This window comes from Cryptomeria japonica, chromosome 3 (assembly GCF_030272615.1).
Source record: "Cryptomeria japonica chromosome 3, Sugi_1.0, whole genome shotgun sequence".
Lineage (NCBI taxonomy): Eukaryota > Viridiplantae > Streptophyta > Pinopsida > Cupressales > Cupressaceae > Cryptomeria > Cryptomeria japonica.
Window position 1 is genome coordinate 669,160,879 of NC_081407.1, and position 22,034 is coordinate 669,182,912.

Here is a 22,034-nt window from a genome sequence, read left to right on the forward strand (position 1 = left end):
TTTGACAGATGGAGGCCTAGGGAGCAAGATTTAGAGTTTATGTGTGTATCCTGTGATGAAGCAAGGGCCAATCCCATCGTCAAATCCACTTCTAAGGTCTCTAAAGTCTTAGAATAATTGGAAGCAGAGGTGGTTAATGTGGATAGGAAGGTTAATTTGTACAAGGAGTACACTGATCAAGTTTTTGAGTTGCTCCCAAGAGTTTTTGCTAGCCTGAATCAGTTAAAAGACAAACAAATGTGGCTTAAGGTGATAGAAGCTAAATTGTCAGCAAGAGTTAAAGGAATTATTGATCTTGATGATGCTTCTTTCTTTGTTGTGACAATACAAGAGATAGAGAAAATTAAGTCACATTATGGTTTTCTCAATTCAGAAGTCAACAAAATGAGAAATTCTTGGAAAAGGTTGACTAAGACTAAAGATAAAGTGATTAATTTCTCATGGCTGATAGAAGAGGTGTATGGTGAATGGACAACTAAATATGCCACCTGTGATCTGAAATAGTCAAGAGCACCCCTGAAAAGGTAGAAGAGGTTGCAACCGAACAGCCTATTGAAGAAATTGTAGAGGCTGAAAAGAGCTTGTAACTATTTTTGCGAAAAGCTTGTAACCTCTTTATTTTGAAAGAAATGATTGTAACAAACTCTCCTCGAGAAGTCTGAAGCTTTGTGCGTCCATGTTGTTATAAATGGATACCAGGACTAGAGGAAGAGAGATCGCAAAAAATTGTAAGAAAACGCTGCAGAAATTTATCTGAGCTTTTCTAAGTCTAATGGAGAATACTCAAAATTTCTTGTAATATTTCTTGAACTGAATATCAATATATAGACCATCAGTTTTGAGTAAAGCTTTGTGTTGTCTTCAAGTGTGTTTACAAATTTGTTTACTATTTTAATTCTGAATAATCCAGGGTTGTTCTGTTTGAATGGAATTGCAAAGCAAGTTTAGTAGAAGTGTTCGTTAGCTTTTCTCTTTAGGAGGGAAATTAAAGATGCAGGGATCACTCATACCAATAAACTCTTTGGAAGAGACTTTGAATTTTGATGAATTCTTGTAGGTGTCAGGCATATACAAGGATTAATAGAAACCAAGTCGACGGGAGGCATAAAGATGTTCTGTTTGAGGAGTCTTATTTGAGTTTAGATGACTCTATGACCTTGGATAAGGCACTGGTATTAATTGAAGTTGTTTATTGCATGCTTTGTTGATTGAAATGCTGAATTTAAGTACAATTTCCATTCTTTGTTTTTCAGTTGATTTCAAGGTGAATAGATCCACTGGTTTTCTGGACTGGTTTGCTGTGGGTTTATGTTTGAAAGTGTGAATTTAATTCACAAAGGTATACCCACCTGGGCTTTGAGTAAGTCCAAAGTGTAGAAGGTTCAATCAAACCTTGTCATATGTTGTCTTGAGAATTTCCTTATCTTTAAAATCTTTTCTACACCAAGTTTAACCATATTATTCTAAGGATGTTAAAGGGAATCAGATTTTGAAGACAACATAACCAACTCAAGTATCTTATCAGGTCTAAAATGTCCATCTTTCTTGAGTATTGTAAAACTTTTTAAAGAATATACTCGTAAAAGTTAGTATGATACCTTTCATTTATAGCTTGACAAACCTCATAAGCCTCCTTGAAATCTACATCTACTTGATACATGTCCTTCATAGCAGTGATTACTTTTCTTTCTAATTGAATCTCTTAGCTTACCAAGTTCCTCCTGCTAAGGGCATCTGAATCTTTGTTGGCCACTCCCTTTTTATGCTTTATATTTAACATGAAATCTTGAAGGTACTCCATCCATTTCATGTGCCTGTGATTGAGTTTCTCCTGTATGTTCAAAAATATTAAAGCATGGTTATCAGTGCAAACAATAAATTCCATTGGTAATAGATAGTGCCTCCATTTCCTAAGAGATTGTACCAAAGAATACATCTCTAGATCATAGGTTGAATATTTATGTTTTACTTCATTTAATTTTTCACTAAAAAAGGCCACAAGCCAACCCTCCTAACTCAAGACTCCTCTTATAGCTTTCTTAGATGCATCACATTCAATAGTGAATACCTTATGAAAATCAAGAAGGACTAACGTGGTTTATTTTGTAATCTTTGTTTTTAAATACTCAAAATACTTGTCGGATTCATCATTCCAAGCAAATCTAGGTGTGGGCCAATTGAGGATTGCCTCCACCTTTGATGGATCCATTCTTAGATTACCTTTGGAAACAACAAATCCAAGAAACACCAATTCCTCTTGCAAGAAGACACACTTGTCCAAGTTGACCTTCAACTGCTCCTCATGTAACCTTTTCAATACCAAATCCAAGTGCATCAGATGTTCATTTTTATCCTTATTGAAAATCAATATATCATGCAAGTATTGTACCACAAAATGATTTATAAAGGGCTTAAGAACCTCATTCATTAACCTCGTAAAGGTACTAGGGGAATTCAAAAGCCTAAATGGCATTAGCATCCATTCAAATAAGCCTTCATTGGTTTTAAATGCCATCTTCCATTGGTCTCCATCTCTAACCCTAATTTGGTGATAACCACTTTTCAAGTCTATTTTGTAGTACTTGCCCCCTCCTAGAGAATCCATGAAATCCTTTATTCTCAGTATTGGGAACCTATATCTAATTGTTATCCCATTGATTTCCCTAGAGTCAATACACAACCTCCATGTCCCTTCTCTCTTAGGAGCTAGCACTGTCGGGAATACACATGGGCTTATACTCTTTCTAATGAACCCTTTCTCAAGTAACTCTTGGATCTATCTTGCAACTTCTGCATTTTGTTCAGGGGTCAATTTTTAGGATGCCTTATTATGTAGAGTATCACCTGGTATAAGGTCTATGCAATGACTAATTTCTCTTTGAGGTGGTAGAGTATCTATGGTATTGTCTACAACAATTCCCTTGTACTTATCTAGTAGATCCCTAACCTCCTTAGGACCTATTTTCCCTTTTGCCTCATGGATTTTAGGCTACTTCTTAGCTTCATCCCTAGGCTTGACAACTATGGAAAAACAAGGAGTATCCTTCTCCTTCAAATCCCTCATGAATTCTTTCTAATCTACTAGCATTACACTAGTCACAATGTGTTTGTCCTTATTGTCATCCAGGAGAGGAGTCATGGTAAAGTTCTCTGCATTTTTTGTGATGGTGTAGACATTATTTCTACCCTCATTCCTAGTGTCTACATCATATTGCCAAGGCCTACCAAGTAACAAATGACCAGAATCCATTTCTACAACATCACACAACACTCTATCCTTATATTTACCAATCAAAAAATCTACTCAAACTTGTTCACTAATCAACACTTGTTGTTCCTTATTCAACCAGGATACCTTGTAGGGATAGGGATGAGGTATTCTTTGCAAGTTAAGCTTAGTAACCATTTCAATAGAAGTTATGTTATTTGTGGATCCAAAATCTACAATAACCTTAGAAACTTTACCTTGTACCTTGTAGGTGGTTCTGAAAAGAGACTTCCTCTAAGGTGGTTCTTTGTTGATTGGTTCCTTCAAGAGAGTTCTTTTTACATCAAGAGCTCTCCTTGCTCCGGGTCTACAGACTTTGAAGCTGATGTGTGGTAGGAATTCATGCTATGACTATCTTCCTCTTGAATAAAATTTTCTCTCCTTTCACCCCCTTGCCCACCATTTCCTTCCTTCTTTGGACACCTAAAGGATTGATCTCCCACCTGGTTACAAGAGAAACACCTACCCATGGAAACACTAGGTCATCTTTTGCCAAATCATCCTCTTCCATTTTCTCTACTCCATCTAAAAATTCCTCTGTTCCATGGTTCTCCCTAATGTTCCTGATTACTTATTTATCCTTGGGGTTTAGGGTATGATCCTCTACCATTGAATCTACCTTTAGCTCTGAAATTTGTACCCCTTCCCCTATTATGGTTTTCTCCTCACCTCTTTTTCTTCTCCTCAATCCTAAGTTCCATTTGATAACACTTATGCATTGATTCAGGATTAAAAAAGTTGTGTTCATATTGAATGTTGAACTTAAGGACATTCATGTACCTTGCTATCTTTTGTGTCTCACTCTCTGGTATCTTTTCTTTGAGTGTCATTCCATGGAACTCCTTTGTATAGGAACTAACATCTAGATCTTTTTTCCTCAAATTTTGTAATTTCTTATGTAGGATTATCTCATAACTTGTAGGGACAAATTGATTCTTAACTTCTGACACCATCCTCTTTCATGAAGTGATGGGGTTCTTACCTTCCACCATTCTTTCCCTTTGTTGGACATTCCACCAACTAAGGCTCAGACCTTTCAATTTTGATTTAGCCACCTTTACCCTTTGGTTATCCTTCACCTCCTCATATTAAAAATAGTTTTCTAAGGCATCAATACAGTCCATGCACTCCTCTTGATTCATCTTCCCTTGAAACATAGGTAATTCTATCTTAGTGTCTCTTCCACCTACTTTCTTAAGGGCTCCAATGAATTTCCTTTGATATGTTGGTAAAGCTAGGTCCTCTCCTTGTTCTTTTTCTTCTTCTTCTTCTTCTTTAGACTCTGAGCCAACTTCCTTCCCATCCCGATAATTCTTCAACTTTTCTAGTTCTACTTCCATCCTTTTGTTCATGGCTACTTGCTCCCTCACTATCCTAAGCAATTCCACATTGGTGACTCTAGTGGGTATCTCTTCTTCACTTTGTCTCTCTATTATATCTCCCATGCTTAAAACTCTTCCCAAGTTCTTCTAGATCTCTGGTGCCACCTGATGCAGAGGTTGGTAGCAGTAGGGTGATAAACCCACCTACACAACTCTGGTCTTCTTTGCCTTGGGTCTTTTTTTTTGGTTATATTTCATACCTCAACTGTGAAATCAACTTCTTACCTCCAACTAGCTAACACACACTTCTATCACTTCCTAAGACCTATCAAGATCTTCCACAATGCTATCTTGAAGCACAAGACAACTATTAGCTTTTGAGGACTAGACAAGCCTACTGGTATAGGTCTATCGGTACAGTTTTCATAGTTTTACGGATATACATTTCACAGGTTTATCAGTACAGGTCTACCAGTTAGTAGCCCTATTTCACTATCTTTTGGAACTTTACTCCAGATAACACCAAACAAAACCTCAAACAAATTTAGGTTTCAAATACCCTTTTGGGACCACTATCAGATTCGAAAAGATTGGATTTCCACTCTATTCTTGCACTCTTCAACACCTACTTGGCTACAGGCCTAATTGATCAGGTTAGATCAGTGTCACAAAATAGGTATAGAGAATGGGATCACAAGAAGGTTCCAAATTTTTGAAAATTTTCTCCTATGTTCAAGTACCCAATTTCAGCAATTCAACTCATCATCTCATCATTGTCCATTGTATAGTCAATGAACTCATCTAATCTAATCTAAACTCTAAACTAGTTTATACTAGGGCTTGGTAGTACTATACCAACCATCTCCTCTAACCTCACCCCTCTAGAATCTCAAAATACATGTCCCTAACTAGCATTCTACCCATGGCCATTGGATCCCAATGAGTAGACTATGAGTTAGGGTCTTATTTGCATTGTAACCCTTGAAAATAGAGGGTTTCAAACCTATAGAAAACAAATGTTTGTAAATTCCACTTAACTTTACTTTAAGAGGTTAGACAAAAATCCATTAGAAGGGTGTTTCAGATTTATTCCTAACTAGATCAAAACTTCATCTATAATTCTCACTTTCTATACAGATCGTACAAAAAATATCTCTGTATGGAAAAATCAAATTTGTTCTATTTACTTTCTCCACCAAACTTCGCAAAAAATTTTGATACCCTTCCTACGCTTGTCCACACAAATATAAACCTTTTCTAATGTCCATAACCAACTTTTGAATAGTTAGGATCACTGGAGAAGTAGTTGGCATCCTATCGGCAACTTTGAAAAGTTGCTTGACAACAAATGCAACATTTTACAGTTTAGGACAACATCGGTTATTAACCACCTAGACCTTATGAAAACACATTCAAGGTCATTATTTACTCCAACACCTAAGACAACATCCTAGACATACAAACTTTGAAAAATCCAAATTCCAAGCCTTCATGGCCTAATAGACCTCTAGGTTTATATGCCCACCTAAGAGATTATTGACCATACAAATAGGCATTCAATTATATCAAGGTTGATCATTGATCCTTTCACTATTATATCATAGATGAACCTGTAGACACCACCATGTGCTTGAAAATAGATGTTTAATGAAATGTGCTCTGCACTAGAGTACAAAGTGATTTACCCCTTGGATATCATAGGGGTGGATTCACCATAGAACTCAATAGTGTGGCTTACTTTGAAGAAGGTGCCAATCCTTTCAGTTACAAAATTATGGAAAATATCAATAGGTTTTCTAGTTAAAACCACTTTGCAGTTCTATTAGACCCCAAAAAATAAAAATAAATGATGTATCCAAAGGTGAAAACCTCTCTGAGGCACTTGACTATGGAAGGCTTGATACACCTATCCTAGAATTATAACATAAGAAGTCATCTATGTTAGTGGAAAATATAGTACCATAAAATTTTGGCACAAAAGAGAAACCAAAGATTATACATCTAGCCAAATCATTGACTCCTGAAGAGAGAATAGAACATATCCAGTTTTACAATGAAATCCAAATTAATTTTGTGTGGTCTTATGCAGACATGCTAGAACTTGACCCTAATTTAGTTATGCATCACTTGTCTTTACCACCAGGGGAAAAACCTATCAAATAAAAATTGATAAAAATGCACCTTCATGTGGCACTATTGGTAAAGGCAGAATTACAAAAGTTATTAGATGCTAGATTTATAAGACCTATTGATTATGCTGAATGGATTTCAAAATTAGCACCAGTTTCGAAACCTAATGGGACTATCTGTGTTTGCACACATTTCAAATATTTAAATAATCTTTTCCTAAAGATGACTTCCCACTTCCAAGTATTGTCATGATAGTGGATTCCATAGTAGGACATGATATGGTATCCCTCATGGATGGATTTTTGAGCTATAATATGATCAAAATTTCTCTTGAATACTAGATCAAAATAGCATTTACTTATACTTGGGGAACTTTTTATTGGAATGTCATGCCCTTTGGGTTGAAGAATGTCAGAGCTACTTATAAATGTGCAATGGCCACTATCTTTCATGAGATGATGCATATATATCTAGAAAATCATGTAGATGACCTAGTAAAAAAATATTACACCAAGAAGGGACATTTAGAAATGATGCATAAAATCTTTACAAGGCTGGAAAAATATAAAGTTTGATTGAATCCAAAGAAATGTGTCTTTTGGGTAACCTCTGGGAAACTTTTTGGATACATTGTATCATCTAAGGGAATTGAAGCTAATCCTAAAAAAGTAAAATCCATACTTGAGATACCACCAATGAGGAATATCTATCAATTGAGATCTTTACAAGGGAAACTCCAATCTATCCATCACTTTATAGCACAACTAGTAGATGAGTGTAAACCATTTCAACACCTGCTACATAAAAATATTCCATTAAGATGGAATGACAAATGTGAACAAACTTTTCAATAGATCAAAGGATTCCTAATGTCACCACTAGTGTTAGTACCTCCACAAATGAAAAGCCTCTACTACTATATATATACACAAGTGTCACAATACTGAGGGCAATTTTCGCTCAACATGACTGAAGGAAAATAACGTGCAATATATTATATCAGGCACACCTTAGTGGGATATGAGCTTAATTATAGTCCTATTGAGAGAGCACGTCTTGATATCATTTTTGCCTCACAGAAGTTGTGACATTACATGCTTACACACCAAACAAATCTCATTGCAAAAAATGATCTACTTAAATATCTTCTAAGAAAAGAAACTGTTACAGGATGATTGGCTAAATGGGTCATGATTCTTCATGAGTTTGATATTGAGTATGTAGAAAGAAAAGAAATAAAAGGATGAGCTATAGTTGATCAAGTCATTGATGTTGCTTTCATAGATGACCAATATTCAACATGGAATCTTCAAACCTCTGGAATTTATATTTTGATGGTTCCTTCACACATGGTGGCTTTGGCATTGCCATTCTCTTTGTCACACTGCAAGGGGATTGCATACCAAAGGCTTATAAAATATAATTTCTTTGTACCAACAACATTGCAGAATGTGAAGCATTACTTTCTGGATTTTATATGGCTGCATAATGGAAAATTATAGATTTGTGTGTTCTTGGTGACTCCTAGTTAGTGATCAGATAGGTTAATGATGATTATAAGACAAAATCTAAAAATCTTATGCCATACAAGAGAATGGTGGATAATTTCATGGCCTACTTTACTACAATAACATTTGAGAAAATCCCTTGGGACAACAATAAAGAAGTTGATGCAATGGATACAATTGCCTCTCTTTTAATAATTCTAGGTAACATCAAATATTATGAGTTCTTGGTTGAACCTCTCTTGGAGTCTGCCTACAAAGCACAAAAATTTGAAATGACATGTCTCATCATTGGTCCTAATTCCTAGTGATATGGAGATATTTATGCCTACTTACATGATAATACCTTACCTCCTGATCTATCCAACAAAGCCCAAAAAACTTTTATTTGTCAAGCCTCCTGTTATGCCATTTTAGCCAGTACCCTATGTCATCGAGATCTTTATGGTAACTTACCTAGATGTCTTGAGCATGAGGAAGGCAACACTGCCTTATGAGAGGTGCATGAAGGTATATGTGGAGCACATTGAAGCGGTCCTACCTTGGCTAATGAAACTCTTGCATACTAGTTATTACTAACCTACTATGGATAAGGATGCTTATTAGTTTGGTAAGAAATGCAAGCAATGCCAAATACATAGAGACTTGATACACAAACCAACACATGAATTGCAACCACATCTTACATCTTGGCCTTTTTGTTAGTGGGGACTTGACCTTATGGGAAAAATCCATCCACCATCATCCAATAGACACAAATTCATCATCACTACTTCTGAATATTTCACACAATGGATTGAAGTTGTTCCTCTTACCCATATCACTAAAAAGGAAATTACCACATTTATTGAATTACATCATCTGTCAGTATTGTGTGCCCCTTTCAATCATTATTTATAATAGTCATCCCTTCAAGAACTAAGATGTCTGTGAGCTTTGTGATAGATTTTATATCCAACACCATTTCTCCACACCATACTATCCTCAAGGTAATGGACAAGCTGAGGCCTCTAACAAAAATATCCTTAGAATCCTCAAAAAGATGATCAATGAAGCTAATCATGATTGACATATCCAATTGAGCCCCACCTTGTGGGTTTACCACATGAGTGTCCGCACTTCCATAAATGCCACTCCATACTCCCTTATTTATGGTTTTGAAGCTATATTCCCCATTGAGGTCGAGATACCTTCCCTACGGGTTGCTTTGTGTAACCTGATCAGTGATGAAGACTATAGAGTCTCCCACTTGCATGACTTATAATTGTTGGATGAAAGAAGACAAACTACTTTTGATCACCTCAGAGCATATCAACAACGCATGTGTACAAGTTACAACCAAAAAGTTTGATCTCGCACATTTGAGGTTGGTGATCTTGTCCTTAGAGAAAATCCAAAGAACAACAAGATGGAGAGAAAAGGAGAAAGTTTTAATCTAATTTGCTTGGTCCATATATTATCACTGATGTGTATGGATTAGGACCATATCAGTTGGTAACTCCCAAGGGTGAACCACTTGAAGATCCAATCAATAGCATTCACCTTCAAAGATTCTATGCTTGAGTGCTTCACAAAATTTTCTTTAAAAGGTCCTGAAAAAAATTTAAAAATGAGAAAAAGATCCTCAAAAAAATACAAAAAATGAGGAAAAGATCCTAAAAAAATATTGTCAGTCTAGTGAAAACATGGTAAACAGGCACCTTGTGACACAAAAAAAGTGAAAAAAAAAGAGGAATAAATTCATCCACTAGTGAAAACCTAGCAAATAGGCACCTTTGGCAAGTATCATGGTGAAAAATGGGCAACTAGTGTCATGTGTAGAGATTTGGCTCCTCTTTCCTTTAGTACTCTACTCGATCATGCCTTATATGTATCTACTCTCCCATTCTATAATAGCCTTCCCACCCTACCATAGCTTGTGGATTGTTTGCATACCCCACGCACAATGCTTCTCTTGCATACTAAGCTAGTCTTATTCCTCACTGGGGCATCTCCTTAACCTTAGGAGTGGAATCAGATAGTTGACATCTCACAATTGGAGGAACTATCTTCTAAAATGTCCTGAAAAAATCATTAAAAAGTCTTGATAAAAATTCACAAAAATAATAAATTGTCCTCAAAAAATCTTAAAAATAAAAAAACATCCTAAAAAATTCTTCAAAATCATGTAATGGATAACAACAATGATGAAAGACTAAATGAATTCAACCACAAAAACCCTAACCTAACAACAACAAAGATCCACCTTAACATATGAAGATTACCTAAGACAATGCAAATCAAATGAAATCACAAAGATTATACCATCACATGTCCAATAGGGTTTGAATCTCCATTCTTCCTATCTCCATAGATCTTGCTTGATATATTTGCTCTCAAATTTTATGTATGCACAAGAGCTCAACAAAGAATGGAAATGTGGTTGCAAGTAGGATTGATTGCATATGCGAGTTCGAAAGTGTAGTTGGGTAGTCAATTGATCAGGTAGTTAGGGTTTGATAATGAAGTAAGTATCTCCTTATATAGAAGACACCATAAGAAATGGAGGGATAAGATTGAGAGGTATAACAGGAGGTCAGCTATGATTAGAGGGTAGGTAGAGAAAATAAGAAAATAATGAGAAGGTAGGTAGTGTATGAATTAAGAGATGAATGACATGTGTCATGGGTAGAAAAGGCTAATGAATTAATTAAATAAATAAATATTTTTTTAATTAATAGAGGAAGTGGGATAATTAAATAAATAAAATATTTATTTAATTTAGGAAAAGGATAATTTAAATAAATAAATGTATTTATTTAAATGAGAAATAAAGCTAGAAGAGAATAAATGAATTAATTAAATAAATAAAGATTTATTTAATTAATAGAAGAATTAGGCTTAGATAATTAAATAAATAAAATATTTATTTAATTAGACATGACAATTTTAGGTGTCTACAGCTGCTATTGAGATGTTCCTTAGGAATATGATGACACATCCTAGGACATGATCACTTAAGATCATCAAGGGCATATTTGTCTAATACACATTGAGGCATTGCTTTACTATCTGATATGTTTTATATCTTGCAATTGGTTTGACTGATTCATTTGGGTCTAATTCATATCAAGATGATATTCTATAATAAACTCGATGATGATACAAGCACAAGAATTCTCATCACCTTTATATCCTCTTTCTCATCATGTAATGCCCATACCCTAGTCGGACTTTTAAAACCCGTTTAACCTTGATTGACTTCCTATGTGGCATTCTTGAATGGTAGATTAACCAATATGCAATGTGTAGATTAGATAACATAAATAAATTATGCATACTTATTATTGTGCTTTTGCATCGATTTTCATGTAAATGTAGTTGTTTCCTAACCCTTGAGATAAATCTTGAGCTAATGCCTTCATTGAATATGTATATGTATATGCATGCTTGTATGAATTCATGGGTGCAGGGGAATTGCAGGTACAACACTGCTTAGGGCAAGGTTTATCTCCTTTGGAATTTGCTAGGTTGAGTATGCTCCTTCATCTTTTGAAATCGGATTTAGTGGTCATATAACTCTCGTCTTGCCTTAGCCATGGTTAGGTGAGCATCGTGTGTGGATTCGTGGGGCTTGCCTTTCATTGGGATGCCTGTCGAGAGATTTAGAGGACTTCCTCGATTTGCATGCCTTGCGCGAGGTAAGTGAGGATTGTTATCCTAAGCATTAAATTCAAAATTAATGAGTAGGCGTACGCAATAGTGATATAGGAATTTAAATAGGTAGTTTCTTTTATATGATTGATTATTAATTTGAGAGATTGCTTTAAATTATTAACGTGGCAAGCTTAAGGTATTTAACTGGGGTTAGCGTGCTCATTTACACATTCGTAACATTTACGCATATGTAGTTGGGAAATTAGAATAAATAAGGCTCTTGTACTAGATTGGTCATGTATTTTAAAATGTCGCTTTATTTTGTTGTAGCGAGTTAATTTAATAGTTAATTTTAATAACGACGATTTTAATAAATTATGCGTTTTAGAAGGAAAATTTTTAAGTCTTTGGGAGATAGAAATAAATTACTCGTTTTCGCATTTTGGAAGGAAAAGGGGTAAATTATTATTATCTAAACGAAATTATTTCCTTTTTACTTGTATAGTTGATATAGTATAAAAAGATTGATTTTTAGAAAATTAAAATTTAATCAAAACGCCTTACCCGGTAGATAGTTCCAAAATATAAATGTAGGCCTAAATCGATATTGAGAAATTAAAATTTAAAACTCAATAAGAAAAAGGAGCATTTTAATTTTAATAAGGGAAAACAAATAAGAATAATAAATAATGGAAAAGAATGACTTCCATTTGGGGATTTTCATTCATTTTATTTTAAAAATAAATACCTAATTTCGAAATAGAGAATTAGGGCAAAATTAGGGCTTTTTCTTTTTAACCTAGTTTTGTAAGCATTTTGGGGGTTCTTTTTGCTTGGGAGTTTTATTTGAAAAAAAAATGGGAGATTTGCATGGGAGTTGCAGGTGGAGCTCCTTGTCAAAGAAATCTCTTCCCGGAATGCATTTGGAGGTAGGATTCTAACTACCCTTTTTGTTTTTGTGTTGATCTCCATGAAATGTTGAAGAAAAGAAAAGAAAGAAATGTTTTTTTTACCATGAATGTTCTAGAAGATTAGTTTCAGTTTTATTTAAAAATTTGGTTATTCTTGAAAAGAATTTTCTGGTTCTTAAAGAAATTAGTGGCTTCAAACCGGATGTGGGGATATTTGGCCCATAATAGAGTGTTTGGGCAAATCTGGAAATTTATTTTATGACTATAAAAAAATGGGGGTTTATTTCTTTTTACATTTCATTTTGGGTGTTGTGTTCATGATATTCAAAAAAAAATACATAAAAAAACACAGAGGTTGCTGGGGATTTGTTCTTTTTTTTTCCCCTGTCTCTGGCTGTGTGGGTGCACAGAGGATTTGTTGTTTTCTTTTAAAAAAAAACTGTGTTTTTTATTGATTTGCTGCAACAAATTAAATTTTAAATAAAAAAAAATTTAACAAAAAAAAAACAGTGTTTTCGAACCCCATGGTAGCTGCTGGTAGCAGCGCTACCAGAGGTAGCGAACTGCTACCAAATGGTAGTAGCGCTACCAAAGGTAGCGCTCTGCTACCATTTGGTAGCAGCGCTACCAATGGTAGCTGGGCTGCCAGGGGGGAGGGCCCACGTGGGTGTCCACGTGGGTACCCTCCCACTCTTAATTTTGTTTTTTTTTTAAATTAAAAAAAAAAGGGGTTATCATATTTTATTTTTAAATTATTTATTTATTTTTATTTATATAGTTGTTTTAAAAGAAAATAATAAATAAATGAATATATGCATATAAGATATAAAATAAAAAATAAAAAAAAATAGAGAAGAATCAGATTAACAAGTGAATTCAAAATTAGTATAAGGGATTTACATTCAGTTCATTGATATTATTTAATTTTAAATTCAGTCTCTTATACTATTAATCTAGGATTATTAATTAATATATTTGGACTTTAGGGAATCAACATGAGTAAATCCATACTTGAATACAGGTTTACTTTTAAAATTCATATTGGCTACGTCCAAACTTGGGTTAATACGTAATATTAGCATGGACTAGTATTAAGGGTGGGTTAAAGGTGAATTTTTAAACATAAGTTAATTTAGCAAAACCATAAACTTGGTCGACATTAATGGTTAAACAGATATGGTAAATGGATACCTCTATCAGATAATGCCTATGTAGGTTTAAATCTCTACAATGGAATTTGGTTATGTAATGGCAAGACTTGTTATGATAGTGTTTGGTTATAAGTCGGTCAAGCCCCTAGTTAGGCTACCGTCAAACAAAAGAATCTAGGTTGTTTGTTTTCCTTTGTTATGATTCAATTTGACCCGCTTTTAAAAGGGATCCCTATGTAATAATCTAACGAGGTAGATGTTGAATAGTGTATGTGTTCGCCTAAAAGGCAAGATTGTAAAGACATGTAAATATGTAACCTTAACGATATAATACCAAAGGGGTCTTGCAGTTGAGCAGACCCGGAGATGTAGCCCATCCGGGGTGAACTCTGAGATCATATCTGTGTTATGCGATGTTTATAGCGTGCTTTGTTTTATGTTTTAAATTATCATGAACGATTGTATTATTGCATAAGTGTATGGTGAAAATTTAATGAATTCAAAATTAATTGCATGACATTATTCATATGGATAAATGTAGTTATTTAAGTTCATAAAACTTTGTGAATCATGGTTATGGCAAGCATTTAAAATATTGTAATTAGAGTTGTGGAAAGGAGTATTTTGATAAGGTTAAATAAACGTAGTAATAATGGAAGGAACCTTGCTAGTTTTCATTATTGGATTAACTTTTTATTAAGTATATAAATGGAATGGACGTAAAAAGGAAACAAAGTTAAAGTTTGTGTCACAATTCCTAGATTGAAATCTAAAGGTTGAACATCATATCAACATCTATCCTTTTACCTTAGTGAATGAAATTCACGCCATGTTAATTTTGCTTCATTGCATTGGATGATTTGTTAAGTTATTTCACTCTTTAATCATAGCCAATAACCCTCATCAGATTAATTTGATAATTCGTGTGGACTCAACTAGGCATCCATGTTGTATATTGGATGGATATACTTAATAATCCATGTTGTAACTATAATCAATAATCCTCACCAGATTAAATTTATAATTGGGTGAACTCAATTAGATATCCATATTTTAATCCTTATAAAAGGAATCCCTCATGATTGCTAAAATTGATCTAAAATGGGAAAGTGATTGAATTGTTGTTAATACATTAAATCTTAGTAAAACCATCCCTCGCATATTAATTCATTTAACAAAAAAGAAAAAAAAAGAGTGATGTGCAATAAGATAATTGTATTTCAATCCTAATGGAAGAACATCTCTTGGAACTTATACTCTAATCTTGAAATGGTAAATATTATCTTGCTAACTATATCTTAAAGTTAAAGGATGAACTCATGTGGCTCTAACACATTTTCAGCATAATGATTCTAGCCATCTAGTAGTATTATTTTAAAACTTCAAAAGAATTCCCATGGCTACTCACATTATACCTTTCATAAGAATCTTCAACTCATTAGTTGGCTATGCATGAAATCAAATGAAGGGATCTCACCCTAATTGTTGTAGTTAATCCTTAAGGAACGAATTCTTCTTTTTAACCATACCTTTTTAATATTTAAAAAACTATATATCAAATGTGAGTGAATACTTTAAAATCAAATGAAGGAATCCTCATTTTATTAATCGTAGATTAACCTCAAAAGAATGAATCTCATTAGGCATATTTTTTTTAAAAGGATGAAATCAATTGTGAATGGGTACCACAAACCCAAGGAATGAACTTCAATATATTAAACGCATGATCCTTTTTGGAGACCTCTTAATGAAAATTATGAATTTAAGTGCATTGAATAAATAACTCCCCAAAGGCCTCCTAACCACCAAAGTAAATGAACGCTTCCTAAAGATATAAGGTGTTAAACCATTGAACACATATATATAATCAAGATCTATGCATTATCCTGTAATTAAGATATCCAGATTTATGGATCTGATAACGCAAGTTGAGTTAGGTGCAAGGTTATGTAATCGCGTTAGGAAACTCCTTAGGATTGTTTGAGCCTTCCGCTGTGATATCTAGGTTGACAGATAACTCCAATGTATTTTAATGTCGTGCCTAATTATGAATTGAGTTAACTTCAATCTATCTTAATGTTGTAACTTTGCTTTAATGCTCTAAAAAAAATATATATATTTACACTCTAATTGAGTGTTTTTAACTTAAACCCTTAGGGGTTTCCTGGCGGGGCATTACACTTGGTATCAGAGCCCAAGTTGCAACACTGGGATCTCTGGTTTCACTTGTGCTCTTAGTTGGTGTGTGTGTGTCTACCTTAGGTTGTATGCTTGCCCACCTTGATGTGAGGGTGTGATTTAACAAACCGTACTTGTGTGTAACGTGTGTGTTCACACTTTGTTTTCACCTCAATGATGTGGGTGTTTTGGGAATAATTATAGGTGTTTTGTCTGCTTAATGAGGTCTTGGTCTACGATTTCTCTTACTTCAAAAGGGAGTCGTATGTACCTTCATTTTTGATTTATTTTCCTCTTTGACTAATCCATCTAAGTTGGTTGTCAATATCTTGAACCTAAAAGTACGAAATGTGTTTTTTGTGGTTTTGGCTCTATTTTAATGATTGTCCACTTTAAGGACTAGTATGACAAATGTTAATGCTTATCATGTAGTACATTGAGTGATTATGACTCATCTTCTTTTCTCTTTTTCTAAGTAAATTAAAATGAATTGATATGTGTAGTTACCTCTTAGTTAAGTTTTCTAATTGCAAGAGAAAGGATGATATTTCTTGAGCCTTGTGTGAGCTACATAACATTTTGTGCTTTAGATTGTGAAAAGGATTGATTTAGGAGTTAATTTTTGGTTAATGATAGAAAATTGTATGGTTGCATTAAAGGGTTCTCCATGTGCTTGGTAGGAGTGATATAATTAAATTTCATCTTAAGTAACGTGCTTAAATATGCGCATAGTGATTTTGTGAAAATTACTTGATGTGAAAAAGAATACCAAAAGAGGGCATGTTGTAGTAGCTTCAAGAGTGAACTAATGTGCTCCTCGAAAGATTGTTTTATGTGCTTAACTAAACTAGTGTGATTTAGGACCTATTAAATGACGTGCCATTTAACTTGCTTGGGATTTAGATAATTGCCTTATTGTGTTTAAGAAAGAGTAAATGAGAGACTTGTTGGTTTGTATGCACTAAAGGTGTAAGATCTAGTAGATAGCCCTTCATTTACCTCCTTGTTGTATTATAAATTTTCAATGTTAGATTTTATGTGTTATTGTATTGTATTGTATTACGAATAGTGATTTTTCTCTAGAAGACTTGTATTACAAAAAGAAAATTTGGTTGTTTTGAATTCTTGTTCGGAAAACTAGAATATTATAGTGCAACAACAATGATTAGAAATGTCATGTTAGGAATTCTTTGACACATTCCTAAAAGATAGCAAAATGAAAACCGTGCAACTCAAATGATAAACTTATATCCGAGCATATGGTGTGATTTTGAGATTCTTGTGTATTCGTAAGAAATAGTTGATTTTCCAACTCTCTTCCTCCTCTTGTCTAAAATATAGGAATCGTTGTTTTTGAAACACTATTTAGAATGCAGTGATTTAAAGAAATTCTTATAATGCATATGAAATTTTATGTTGCTTTGGGCTTCTAATTGAAAGGGGAGCATTTTTCATCTTGGAAAGGGAGATTGCATAGTTAGTAATGTGAATGAAAAATGCTTAGGGAAGATTGAGAAAGATATCAGAATGATGTTATTTCTTTGTGTAAAATTGAATTGTTGAAAATATCAGTACGTGGATCTAGAGTAAACATTGCTTTGGTGATTCATGTGTAAAGCATAATTAAAACTGCCTTTAAGTATATGTTAGCATAATGTAAAGTACTCCCCGTAAATGTGACTAAACCAGTGATGGTGCTATTCTGTGTGTGTTGTGAGAAACCCGTACTTGCTATGTGTGCCCATGGGATGGTGAAGTAATCAACCATGGGGGATATGTTTGTTTATGAGTATGGGAAACCATACCTATCTATGTGATGTTGCTTATTTGTTTCCTTACTGAGTGCCAACCCACGGGTTGTTGATAAGTCAGTATGTGAAGGGGTAGTAGTAGAAGTCACCATTCCTTGAATAGCATGAACAGCGTACGAGTAATGTCGATGCGAAGCGACTTTAGCTTCCCTATTTTGAGGAAAAGTATGGTTTTGTAACGAAACTATAACATAGGTGTACTCAATACTTCCCCTTGTGATGAACCGATTTACGAGGTTCATGTGTGCCAGCCTTATTCCTATCCTTTATCTTGAGCATATAGATGACAATTTTTGAGCATATTGTTGGATCCCATTGGAGCTTTTGTTGCCTTGTCTTCATGAGAGGCGTGGTATTTTCTTACATAAGTTGCCAACTAACTAGTGTTGGTAGACTTGTGGGTAGACCTTAGCCATGTATACCTCTGGCTTACGGCGAGTATCTTGAGAGGAACATCGCTATGCGGAGTGTGACCAGCGCATGCCTTATCCACGGGGTACACTGCCATGCAGGATACGTCCATTGCATGCTTTGTCCGCTTGGAGTATTGCCATGCCGTGCTGAGACACGATGCGGGATGTAGTAGACATTTCCATGCGGCCTACCAATAGGTATAGGGTAGAGCCATGCCACGTGACGACGTGATGCGGGGTGATGCCGAGGTGCACACTACCATGCCATGCGGGTGTGTGACTTGGCCACACCACATGATGAGCTACTAGGATAGCTGGACGATTGTTCCTTCCTTCCTCGTTGGTGGCTAGCTACTAGTCACATAGTGATGTAATGTGCACTTATGAATTTCTTTTATTTATTTATTTATTTATTTTCTTGTGGGCTAGCAATTTATTTTACTTTGACCTTGACAGTTTAGCCACGAACTTGCGATCTTGATCTTATTTGAATTGATGTTGCAAATCCGGAAAATTATTTTCTTGTTTTATTGTTGGAATTGACAAATATTATCTTTAACTTTTTGTACTTCGGTGGCTAGACCGGTTTATCCTTGTTGTTTTCGTATGCTGGTCTTGTGTTGTAATGTGAATTCCTCTCCAAGAACGTAGGAGATGGGCTTGGATGAGTGTATACGAGGAAGTAGACGCAAGGAACCTTGAGGATGGAGGTATGTGAGGCTATGAAAACAGCTAGGATCCACTACCTACCTATGAGTGGTGACTATCTCTTGGAGGCTAAACACCTTACACAACAAGGGATATTCACGAGGGACTTGTATGGAAGGTAGCACCGCTATGGTGTACCCTAGCACCATCAAGCCCTCGAGTGAGATGTTGGACATTTGTTGATCATGTATTTATTCTGAGAGCAGACATAGAGATGTGGATCATATATGTTACCTTTGACCGAGCATCAGACATGCTCACATGTGGCGTATTGTGTTGTGCAAACCAGTCTTGTGGATGGATATTATGTGTAATCATGGATTAAATGGTATTAACTTGTCACTATGTTATGGGGCATAGTCATTGGAAAGGATCTTGTATGTCTGAAAAATGTAAACAATTGAGTTCTTACGTTGTTCTTATTTGTTGAGAAGTTAACTTGGTCGTAGAAATTGTTTTATTGAGGCTAGTTTTATGTGAAAAGAGATGAATTGGTGAAAGAAATTGACCTTGAGAGCACATTTTCTTGTCATGTTTGATAAATGAGTATGATAACTATGCTTATATATTTTAATTGCTTTAAATTTGGTCAAACAAAAAGGGAAAAGTCTCGTATCCTTGCTATGATTGCGTGTAAATTATAGAATGTTTGAAGGTGTGAATGATGTTAGATGCACTTTTATTGGTGAAAAATGTTTTAAATTGTGGACAAAATAGTTGTTTGTGCAAATTGATAATTGTTAATTAAGTTCAAGGACTAATAAGTGTTGCAGGACTCCCGTTTAACTTTGCGACTTCCAGGAGTAAGTCGGAACCTAGGGGGGGAGAATGTAATGCCCATACCCTAGTCGGACTTTTAAAACCCGTTTAACCTTGATTGACTTCCTATGTGGCATTCTTGAATGGTAGATTAACCGATATGCAATGTGTAGATTAGATAACATAAATAAATTGTGCATACTTATTATTGTGCTTTTGCATCGATTTTCCTGTAAATGTAGTTGTTTCCTAACCCTTGAGATAAATCTTGAGCTAACGCCTTCATTGAATATGTATATGTATATGCATGCTTGTATGAATTCATGGGTGCAGGGGAATTGCAGGTACAACACCGCTTAGGGCAAGGTTTATCTCGTTTGGAATTTGCTAGGTTGAGTATGCTCCTTCATCTTTTGAATTCGGATTTAGTGGTCATATAACTCTCGTCTTGCCTTAGCCATGGTTAGGTGAGCATCGTGTGTGGATTCGTGGGGCTTTCCTTTCATTGGGATGCGTGTCAAGAGATTTGGAGGACTTCCTCGATTTGTGTGCCTTGCGCGAGGTAAGTGAGGATTGTTATCCTAAGCATTAAATTCAAAATTAATGAGTAGGCGTACGCAATAGTGATATAGGAATTTAAATAGGTAGTTTCTTTTATATGATTGATTATTAATTTGAGAGATTGCTTTAAATTATTAACGTGGCAAGCTTAAGGTATTTAACTAGGGTTAGCGTGCTCATTTACACATTGGTAACATTTACGCATATGTAGTTGGGAAATTAGAATAAATAAGGCTCTTGTACTAGATTGGTCATGTATTTTAAAATGTCACTTTATTTTGTTGTAGCGAGTTAATTTAATAGTTAATTTTAATAACGACGATTTTAATAAATTATGCGTTTTAGAAGGAAAATTTTTAAGTCTTTGGGAGATAGAAATAAATTACTCGTTTTCGCATTTTGGAAGGAAAAGGGGTAAATTATTATTATCTAAACGAAATTATTTCCTTTTTACTTGTATAGTTGATATAGTATAAAAAGATTGATTTTTAGAAAATTAAAATTTAATCAAAATGCCTTACCCGGTAGATAGTTCCAAAATATAAATGTAGGCCTAAATCGATATTGAGAAATTAAAATTTAAAACTCAATAAGAAAAAGGAGCATTTTAATTTTAATAAGGGAAAACAAATAAGATTAATAAATAATGGAAAAGAATGACTTCCATTTGGGGATTTTCATTCATTTTATTTTAAAAATAAATACCTAATTTCGAAATAGAGAATTAGGGCAAAATTAGGGCTTTTTCTTTTTAACCTAGTTTTGTAAGCATTTTGGGGGTTCTTTTTGCTTGGGAGTTTTATTTGAAAAAAAAATGGGAGATTTGCATGGGAGTTGCAGGTGGAGCTCCTTGTCAAAGAAATCTCTTCCCGGAATGCATTTGGAGGTAGGATTCTAACTACCCTTTTTGTTTTTGTGTTGATCTCCATGAAATGTTGAAGAAAAGAAAAGAAAGAAATGTTTTTTTTACCATGAATGTTCTAGAAGATTAGTTTCAGTTTTATTTAAAAATTTGGTTATTCTTGAAAAGAATTTTCTGGTTCTTAAAGAAATTAGTGGCTTCAAACTGGATGTGGGGATATTTGGCCCATAATAGAGTGTTTGGGCAAATCTGGAAATTTATTTTATGACTGTAAAAAAATGGGGGTTTATTTCTTTTTACATTTCATTTTGGGTGTTGTGTTCATGATATTCAAAAAAAAATACATAAAAAAACAGAGAGGTTGCTGGGGATTTGTTCTTTTTTTTTCCCCTGTCTCTGGCTGTGTGGGTGCACAGAGGATTTGTTGTTTTCTTTTAAAAAAAAACTGTGTTTTTTGTTGATTTGCTGCAACAAATTAAATTTTAAATAAAAAAAAATTTAACAAAAAAAAAACAGTGTTTTCGAACCCCATGGTAGCTGCTACTAGCAGCGCTACCAGAGGTAGCAAACTGCTACCAAATGGTAGTAGCGCTACCAAAGGTAGCGCTCTGCTACCATTTGGTAGCAACGCTACCAATGGTAGCTGGGCTGCCAGGGGGGAGGGCCCACGTGGGTGTCCACGTGGGTACCCTCCCACTCTTAATTTTGTTTTTTTTTTAAATTAAAAAAAAAAGGGGTTATCATATTTTATTTTTAAATTATTTATTTATTTTTATTTATATAGTTGTTTTAAAAAAAAATAATAAATAAATGAATATA